Source organism: Netta rufina, assembly GCF_964035555.1.
Source record: "Netta rufina genome assembly, chromosome: 5".
Taxonomy (NCBI): domain Eukaryota; kingdom Metazoa; phylum Chordata; class Aves; order Anseriformes; family Anatidae; genus Netta; species Netta rufina.
The window spans coordinates 65,352,726-65,362,310 of record NC_140128.1 but is presented as its reverse complement, the minus strand read 5'-3'; the positions used below and the strand labels follow the sequence as shown (position 1 = coordinate 65,362,310).

The window sequence follows — 9,585 nt, the reverse complement described above, 5'->3', positions numbered from 1 at the left end:
AGTTAAAGTCACCATCTTTCTGTAACTAATTTAGCAGACAGCTGTACCACATCAGAGGAGGAGGTTTAGATGCTAACCAGGTCACAGGCCCTGCTCAGGCACATCGCGGTCAAGTGAGTGCCCCCGGAATCACTAAAGAAACTTAAGTAAGAATCTACTAGAAGAAAGCTGTCTCCTCTTACCACCACCTATTTAAGAGATAGCGTAGTACAGGCAGTTCTACACGCATAAAACCACATACACACAGTATACCTGACCCAAGTAAATTCCCTCTTAGAAGTCCACCATTAAGCAAAAGAGGCGTATTGTGGTGACATACAGCTGCCGTGTAATGATCCTGAAGGGATGAACCGCCCTATGTATTCCAAGGTACTACTGTGGTTTGGTTTTTTTTTTGTTTGTTTTGTTTTTGTTTTTTTTTCCCCCCCCAAGTACGTTCAACGGTACAGATAAGTACGTTCCCGATAAGAAAAAGAGTTCAGAATTGTTTATAACGAGTTCGTTCCACGTGTCACTTTCTCACTTAACGTAGTAATAAAGATACGCTGCTGCTTTTGGATTTAATTTCCTTCTTGAATCTCACTGGTGTAATTCCAATGGTCAAACAACCTCTTCCAGAAAGACCAGCCCCCTGCTTCACAGGAGAAGGAAAAGATGTCTCACACACGCTGGCTAGTACTAAAAAGAGGAAGAGGAAGAGAAGTTCAGGCCATCAACGTAAGTATGTTTCCCTGCCTCTTCTGCTGGCTGGTCAAGTGGAATCCTCAGGACAGCCCCAGTACCTTGTGAAGAGCTTGTTAACGCCAGCACAACTTCAACTTGTCTTTTAAAAGAAAGCTGTTAAAGGAGCAGGAGACTGTTTTTAAATGAGAACAACCGAAAATAAAATTATCTGAAGAGCCACTTACTACTGGCACATTACCGTTTAAAAGGAAAATATTAATTACGTGCAGGTGCTCCAGTCTTCGTTGCATTTTCTGTGATTCACAACATTACCTTTGAACAAAAGAGTAAGAGGAACGGAAGGGAGGATATTAACTCGGGTAACCAAGGATTTGGCAAGCTGGAACTTGGTGTCTTTAACACTTTAGCCTTGGAGCAAAAATGTACACCCTGTACAGGCTGAGCTGACTGATGAGGCAGGTGCTCCAGGGTACGTGCTACCGGGAGGTAAGTAACAAACACATTCCGCAGCTATTACCAGAAGTGGGGTTTCAGGATATGCAGACTGGTTTCACAAAAAATATTAGCGGTCTGTTGGTGACAGACAATTCGAGGAATTCAGCGCTGCCCATTACAGACTCCTCAGATCAGCACTTAATGAGAATTAATAAAACGGTTTATTTTTTATATATATATATATATATATAAAATAAACCATTTTATATATACATATATACATATATATATATATATACACATATACACACACACACACACACCTATGTTCAAAAAAATGTATACAGTTAAAATATCAAATTAGTGATCCGGTAACAACACTGTTCAAAACCAGTCTCTTTTGTATGAACATTAAAATAAATGCACACTTTTAAAAGCATTTCTTTTTAGTGCTTCCAAAGCACAGCGTGTGCCAAGGCAAGGCCACCTGAAGAATCTCCGTCCTGCTCACGGGATGAAAGAGAACTGAAGTCAGGGACCTGGGAAGCCTCAGGTGCGCTTTCATAATGTCTGCAGATAAAAACAGAAGAGAGTCTGAGGTAGATTGTTTAGTAACCACCAAGTGGTAACAGTCACAGGGCTGTCTTTAGCTTTCATTAACACAACAGCAGTTTCTTTACTCTCGATCTACGCTGAATCTCAAGTTTAAAGGCATGGCTAGCAGTTCTTGGGAACAAGACCCTCGTCTCTGTGCTGGCAACATGCAATATTACCAGTGCAGGTGTTTCTGGGAGTTTTTTTTGTTTGTTTGTTTGTTTTTTTATTGGGGGGGGGGGGGGGGGGGGGGGAGACACGACACACAACAGATGGGATCTCTCCACAATGCAGACACTGTGTGCATTTGACAGTGCCCCATTTTAGTGCGATCCACTGCCTATTGCACGTAAAACGGCTAATGACAGTATTCAAGTGAGTAAATTCTCACCACCTGCAGGAGGGGCAGCAATGGTTATTTTTTTCAGCCTGTTGAGCAAAGAGCACCCTCCACAGGAAAAAAGCCACACCTTTCATAGCACGTCCTTAAGGTTACAGCCCAGCTTCTGCCGATAGAGGTTCGTAAAGTTAAAGCTCTGCTGCTTCTTCTCAGACTCTGACAGTAAGATCACTTGACCGCCAGGATGGCGAGGGCAACAGCTACGTCCTCTTCCACTCTTCTGCGGCACAGCAAACTCATTCCCGGTCCGTATTCCTCTGGCTGGTACACTATTATCTACCGTTCACCTGATTAACTCTGTTGGGTAGGCTGTTGAACTCTAGCTCCTCTAGCGTTCTCTCTAAGTGCTGTATTAAGACACGATTTTTAAACCTAGGGAAGTAATTTCATTTCTTCTTCCAAAAACAGCAGTTAAATAACTCAGTATTATTTTGCCACGACAAACAGTATTAGCAGAGGCTCTCTGTTTCCAGCATGGAAGAGCTTCCCTCATTTCTGACATCAGAATGGCAAATTTAATTTGATACAGCCATCTTTCCCCAACCCACGCAAATTCTGGGTCTTTCTTCCATAACCACCCATATCTTTCTATTTCACACTTCAGCTCTAGGTAACGACCATTTACTTCAGAAAATACAACGGCAGTTTGACCGCTGAAACTGTAATAATTTCAGTATGTCAAAACAAAACACTTGTTTTGGAAAAGATTGAGATTTGCTATCATGAACAACGTTAGCGTTTAACTCTGAATCATTCGTATCTATACAAACCTTGCTCCTTCCCTTATAGCAAATTCAATGAAATACTTCTGAGTTTCCATCCGTCCTTGTACGTACCTCCTCAAGAAGAGAGAAGATTTTTTTCACGATCTTAAAGAAGAGATCCAAACAGATATTAGAAACAGATCTTGTAAATGCATTTTCAGTAAATCTCAACAGCCAAAAGGAAAAACAACACAGCCTAGAGTTTCCCATTTCTGCATACAGTAATGCACATAAGAAAAAAAAGCCAGCATGCCAATAATTTGAAGTGATATCGATTAGCTGATATTCAAATGTAACGCTGAATTTTGTTCTCTTAAAAGAGCAGTATCTAGAAACACCTGCCCTTGGAAAATGCAGACTAGGTTTAATCAGCAGAGAAGCCTTGTATCTCCACGAACACGCTGCCATGATCAGCAGTTAATAGAAACAAAGGGATACCAAGCCATGTTTCAACCTAGAGCTGTCATTTTTGAAAGCAGAGGTTTAAGATAACTACTCTTTACAAGATGACCGATCTATGTGGAGCATGAGCACGATTGTCTCGTATAAAGTTTAACAAAAAAAAAAAAAAAAAAAAGTAGCGCAAAAGAATGAACCGGACACCTTAGATGTGAAACAACAGTATTTTTTCATTGGTTTCTGTGTTTTCTTCTCTGAACCAACTATGAAAACACGAATGGTGCTGTGATTAAGCCTGCTTAAGAGTGCTGCAGTAAGGACGGTGAGGATATAAAGTTGGACTGTGAATACGTGTACTTACTTTCTTGTTCTTCCACTACTTGTACACGAGTAATCAAAAATCATTCCAAATCTGAGGTTTTATTTTCAAAATAGATCCTCATTTCAAGAAAAAGTCTTCTGTACCCCTAGCCTATTTTTAATACACTAATAAAGAACTTACTTCTTCCACGTTTGCGAACCTCTTTCACCACTCTGATTTTAATACCAGCATCGCTTCCCTCCAACATTGTAGGTGTTATTTTAAATCAATTTGGCACAGATTCAGAAGTAGACTCCATCACTCGTTTTTGGTCATCTCCAGCCACGCTGTAATTTAGAGGCCCTCGAACAAGTGCATTGGTACCAGGCTTATGATCCAAGCCATCTTCGCATCATTTAAGCAATTGAACTCATCATGTAGAGAGTCTAAGTCACCAGGTGACATTTCATCCTCTCCCTTAACAGCTGGAACCGAAGAAGCCATTTGCACAGACAAGCCATCAATTTGCTTTTCCAGCAACTGACAGTTTTCTGCTTTCTTCTCTCCATTACCATCTTGGACAGTACTGATACCAGTGTCTGAAAATTAAGAAGGAGCTTAGTAGTGCATATAACTGCAGGATCAAAAAACACAGAAGGACATTATTCTGCATCCCTTCTTGTTGAAAGTACTGTGTAGAGAGTTACTCAGCACTGTCAGATCACTTCAGTAGTTTTATTCACCCTTTGACGCAACCACAGGAATACCTCCTTTTGGGCTGCTACCGTCTCATATGACTGTCGTTAAGTTATTTGCTGTATTCCCATTTCAGTGACTAAAGTAAACTAAAGTTTCCCCTCCTTCCCCCAGTTCCAGCAAATTTTTCTTTCGACTCTGCTGCAACAGGTGGGTAAATTACTATTTGTGAGAAATTTTAATTTTTTTTTTTTTTTTTAAACACACTTTCCTTCCCCACTTCTCCCTTCCCCACTACAGAATACACAAATGAGAATTAAAAGCTGAAATGAAATCCTTGCTACCGCCAAACCATCGTGGTGAAAGGTTTCAGCACTTTTTAGAAACAGTTCAAAATTATTGCTCATTCAGGACTTCGTTACCTATAGCAACAGCCTGTTTGTCTAAGCCGACCAAAGAAATTCAGTCCCAATTAACTCTAAAACTTACGTGTCCTTTTGAATTAACACAGAAAGCACGGAGACCTTTTTTTTTTTTTTTCTGCACACTATGTCCATTTATGACCACACAAGTTCCTGTACTACAACAACTCCAACATACCTTTATTTGTTGGCATGCCTTTGAGGTTCAGATATGGTGACGGAGATCCAGCAGCACAGGGTGGCCCTTTCCCACCAACATGGTTTGTCACAACAGTGATTGTGGCCGTCGCAATAGCGGCGACATGCTACGCCTTCTCTCTTTAGTGATGCTGGAGTATTGGGCTCTCCAGGACGCTTGATCTTAATTCTGAGGCCCAGCAACAAATTTATCTGCTTCATCTATCATCATACCCTGAAAAGACTTTTTTTTTTTTTTTTTAATATAAGTAAAATACAATTGCTTCGTCAATTCACTACCAGAGTATCTGCCTCCGTGTTACAATTCAGTTACTTTTCAAATAATGATACAGCAGATAGCAAGACTTCTCCTACCTTCTCATCCTGTTTGAACAGACTGCCAAGTGTATGAAGAAGCCTTTTTGGTTGATCTGGATCAATCTCCCGAAGGGGTGAAGGCATCATTTTCAACTACTCCTGATGATTTCCCCTTTGAGCAACAGGAACGCCGTGAAGGCAGTCTGCAGCAGAACAAGGTATCTAAATTTAGTCTACCTTAAGACTAAGGAAATACAAGCCTCGCATGCTTCCATTTCCAGTGTTAGCATTTAAGAACTAGAAATCACTATTTCCTCCCTCTACAAAACAAAGGAAAAGCAAAAGGCAAATAAAGCCCCTCTTTCCTTTCACCATCACTATAAGAACATCTACTGCATCCTGTTGCACAGGAAAGCTCACCCATGAAACTTAATTTTCAAATTCCAAGCACGCACAACATGTTTTGTGACAGAAGGCAGAAATTTCATTCTTTTCCTTCAGAATCTAGGGAAGGACGACTGACCCAAGAAACGATGCAAAGTCTACTTCCTCTCCCACACCGAGGACAGAAACACTACTTAGGTGAATTAAATAGCTGTACCAGAATATTAATAAATAATTGTGTCCATTTACCTTCATCCTGCCCCACGATATCCCTGTGTGTTTTCAGAAGATTGGTTCTCATTCCGGTTAGCTGATCTAGAAGACTGTGACAAGACATATCATATGCATTTCTGAATGCCCGTGGCTTCAAATCCTAGTTTTATAATAAAACAAGTAACTTTCAGTTAACCCGCGAGTTCTCACGCACAAAGAAATTGCTCTGTGGGCTGTACTACCGTTAACTACTAAAAAAAAAAAAAAAAAAAAAATTCCGAAACAACTTCAGACATTCTGAACGTATTCTGAAACAACTTTCTTTCCATCTCTCTGGAAAGAGCTTTCCTCCTATCTGTGACAAAGGAAAAAAAAAAAAAAAAAGTTGTGATCACGGGAGTCGTTACACAAAGCCACACTCTGTGAATTCACTACTACAGTTAAGATCATTTTTAGTCAAAAAATACCTCGGCAGCAATGCTATCACTGCAAACATAGCGTTGCCAAAAAAAAAAAAAAAAAAAAAATTCAACTCAAGATATAGGAGAGGGCGAGCTAAAAGCACAAATAACATGACCGATGGAGGCTGCAACAACCACCTGGTAGATGGTTGTCCACAGCCCTCGGATTGCATGGTCGTCTTTCCTGACAAACGAATACTGGAAGAACAGAAAAGATACACCGTGTGTCCGCAAAAGCCTTCGGGGAGACTACTGAAAGGAAAACCAAACCAAAAAACTAGGAACAGCAAGTGGCGTATACGTCAGTTTTGTTAACAGAGCACCACTAATGTACCAGGAATTTCCACATTCTTCGCCCCTCCTCTACCTTGAAAATGTCACCCAATTCTGTCAGTGTCTTCACCATCAGCATTTATTTATTTATTTCGTTTTTCACGTGGACATCCAAGGAAAACATTTCGAGTCCCTGTCATCGAGGAAGAAGAGGAGAGGGGGGGGGGGGAAAAAAAAAAAAAAAAAGAGAGATGAGGGGGGAAGAAGCACTGCCATTCCCTTTCCTCGGTAATGCGAGCAAAAAGCTCAGGCGCTCAGCAACAACGTGCTTTGAAAGATAAAACACAGAAGAAACTGCACATTATTTAGTCTCAGCTATAGAGTCACGTGTATTTGTACCTGCTCATTTATTCATCTGCCAGTGTATTTTAGTACAAACGCTACAGAACATAGAAACCGCAAGGTTACTACTACCTTTTGTGACCGACGCGATCTTTGGCAGGAACAGCTATCGAGAAAGAACCAACAAAATCCCCTTCGTCGACAGCCATCTGAACCTTTATCGTCTAACAGCAGTCCTACAAACATCCCCTGGGATGCTCAACTCCTGAAACTTTCTGTTCAACTTGAGGCAGAACAAGCCCTTACCCTGGGCACCTTCACCCAGCTCTCCACTGCTAGCAGAGTAGCACCCTGATACTGTCCAGGACGCGCTGCAGCAGCCTACTCGCTTACGCGTATTTACTGCAGCCTGGTTCGACACGCGCACAGAGGGACCCACGAAAAATCCACCCTTTCCTTCAGAGAACTAAATACATACATACGGATGACACGGTAAGGAAGAAAAGCTGAACACACAGCATGCGGTCCTTTACCGTGGGGCAGATCCAGCATCAGCACAAGGAGCTTTGGGGCACGTGAGCGATCATCTACACCGGCCATCGCGACAAGCCAAACTCACGCACACAAGCCTCGACCTAAAAAAAAAAAAAAACAAAAACCACAGAACACATTAAGTTCCTTTATAGCTTATGGAAGTAACAACCAGCATCTTAGATGCAGTTGGATAGTTGGATTGCATCAGCTTAGGGACTGCCTCCTTCAAAACGCACAGGGGGGTGGGGAAACCAGTCTTGGAAACCTGTTGCCTAACAGGAAGGAGACTGTTGTTTTCTCCTCCATAGGTGACGTTCTTCCAAGCATCGTCCTGCTCCTGGATTTTACCAGCCACGACGGGATGGTCCTACCAGCGTGAGTCGGGAACGCTTCCCACGGGGTTTCTGTGACACTGAAGTAAGTTTTCTGCAGGTACAAGTAACGCAGCACGAGACGGCAAGGAAGCTAAGGCACCGTCTGCAGCACAGCACGTGTGCGATATTGGGCCTGAGGGGACCAGTCAAAGCCTGCAGTAATCGCTGAACAGGTGGGCAAGCAGGGAGCCCTACGGGAAACAAAGCTCACGTTCTGCAAAGCTCTTTTCCCGTCAAGAAGACGGCCTTTTCTATTCAGCGCATTTACTGAACTTTAGGCTACTTCCCATTCGCTTTGGCAAGTTAGCCTTTGCGTAAGCCAAGAGGTTTTAAACTGCCAAGCACCACTGATGGTTCTTGTTCTCCAACAACAGGGAATTTCAGTCAGGGCACTCGTTAACAGGAAAGTCTGGCTCTGTTTCACACAAATCACGTACCTAAACCACGGAGACAGGAGTCTGCAGGAAGAACTCTTTAAAAGGTGAACTTAAAGAGAAGGATACTACTCATTTTTCCAGAACTTCTGCAAGGACTGCGGCAAAAAAAAGGCTGAACCAGGGACGTCTCTATCATCCCCTCTAGAATTCAGCAACTCCATACAGTTATGGGTCAAATACCACAGCTGCAGCGCAAGACAAACAAAGACCTCGAAGGTCACGTTTCTGCCTGCGTACCGAGCTCCGCTGGGAAGACCCCCCACCTCTGGAAAGACCCCCAGCCGCTCAACTCCCAAGCAACGTTGCCACGGCCAGTGCTTACGCAGAGTTTTGCTCTCTCTCGCTGCTCAGTACAGGCCCAAGGCCTCCTTTATTGCACACAGTTCAAGCAAAACTCTTGGGACATAACCAATAGACAGACAGACAGACAGAAATTGCCTCTCACGTCTGTCCTCACTGACCGCAACCAGCGTCCTGGAAAGCCCCGCAAGCACCAGTCTATTCCTAGGACAACTCCGAAAGCTGAGGCGGGACAAAGTTTAGCCTCTCGTACCAAAGACTGAGCAACAGACAGAGCCTGACAGGCCAATTCATTCTAGGTCTAAGAGGCTACTACGACTCGGCAGGCACTACGTGCCTTCCTTCCCTTTGCGCTTCCCAGCGCCGAGCAGCTCGCGCTTCCGCAAATTCAATGAAGCCTTTGAGCCGGGGCTGCAGGAAGCTTACGAGCACGCCTTGATTCCACCCCGAGGTCGCTGCGACTTACCTGGACAGTCGGGACGGACGGGCTGCTCTCTCTCCTGAGAACCCTGCGACCGCAGCACGCCAGCTGCGGCTTTCCTCGCTTTACCCGGTGCGCCACCTTCGCTCGGCAACAAACCCCGCAGGGGTCCTAGCGGCGGGGAGCTGCTTCTGCCCCGGTGAACCGCAGCACAAGGAGAGAGCCGGCTGTCAGGACGCAGGGAGAGGAAAGCCTCCGAGGCGCGGCGCGGCGCAGCCCAACGATCAAGCGCAGCGAGGACCCGTGCCCGGCCTCAACACCCCCCGCCCCTCCCGGCCCGACGGTCCGAGGAGGCACCCCCGGAGGCTCTCGCTCGCCTCACCGCCGGCAACCGCGCTCGCCGCCAGCGGCAACCTGCGCCCCCCGGCGCGCACGGCCCGGCCCCGGCCCCGGCCCCGGCCCGGCCGCGCAGCCCGGAGCCCACGTGGCCGCCCGGCAGCGCAGAACTACAGCTCCCAGCATGCCTCGGGACGGAGCAGTCCAGCCAACCCAGAGGGGCGTCGGCCACACGCACGCAACGGCACCTCCTCCTGCTGCCCTCTCTGCCCCCCCCCCGCCGCCACAGCCGCCCCCCTCTCCCCTGTCCCCTCTCCCCC

General features: G+C 45.1%; 1 long non-coding RNA gene across 4 annotated transcripts; it reads right to left on the bottom strand.

Moving 5' to 3' along the window:
* Positions 1-1,433: 1,433 nt before the first annotated feature.
* Positions 1,434-9,504, bottom strand: LOC311210382. Of its 4 annotated transcripts, none has more exons than XR_014618522.1 (11): positions 8,975-9,504; positions 7,634-7,823; positions 7,397-7,498; positions 6,616-6,714; positions 5,824-5,897; positions 5,248-5,393; positions 4,874-5,116; positions 3,779-4,176; positions 2,884-2,982; positions 2,184-2,460; positions 1,434-1,689 (listed from the first exon to the last, which is right to left on the bottom strand). It is a non-coding gene; the product is annotated as an uncharacterized lncRNA (long non-coding RNA). The 4 variants fall into 4 exon arrangements; XR_014618523.1 differs by having other exon boundaries at positions 7,634-7,801; XR_014618524.1 differs by lacking the exon at positions 6,616-6,714 and having other exon boundaries at positions 7,634-7,801.
* Between the last annotated feature and the right edge of the window lie 81 nt (positions 9,505-9,585).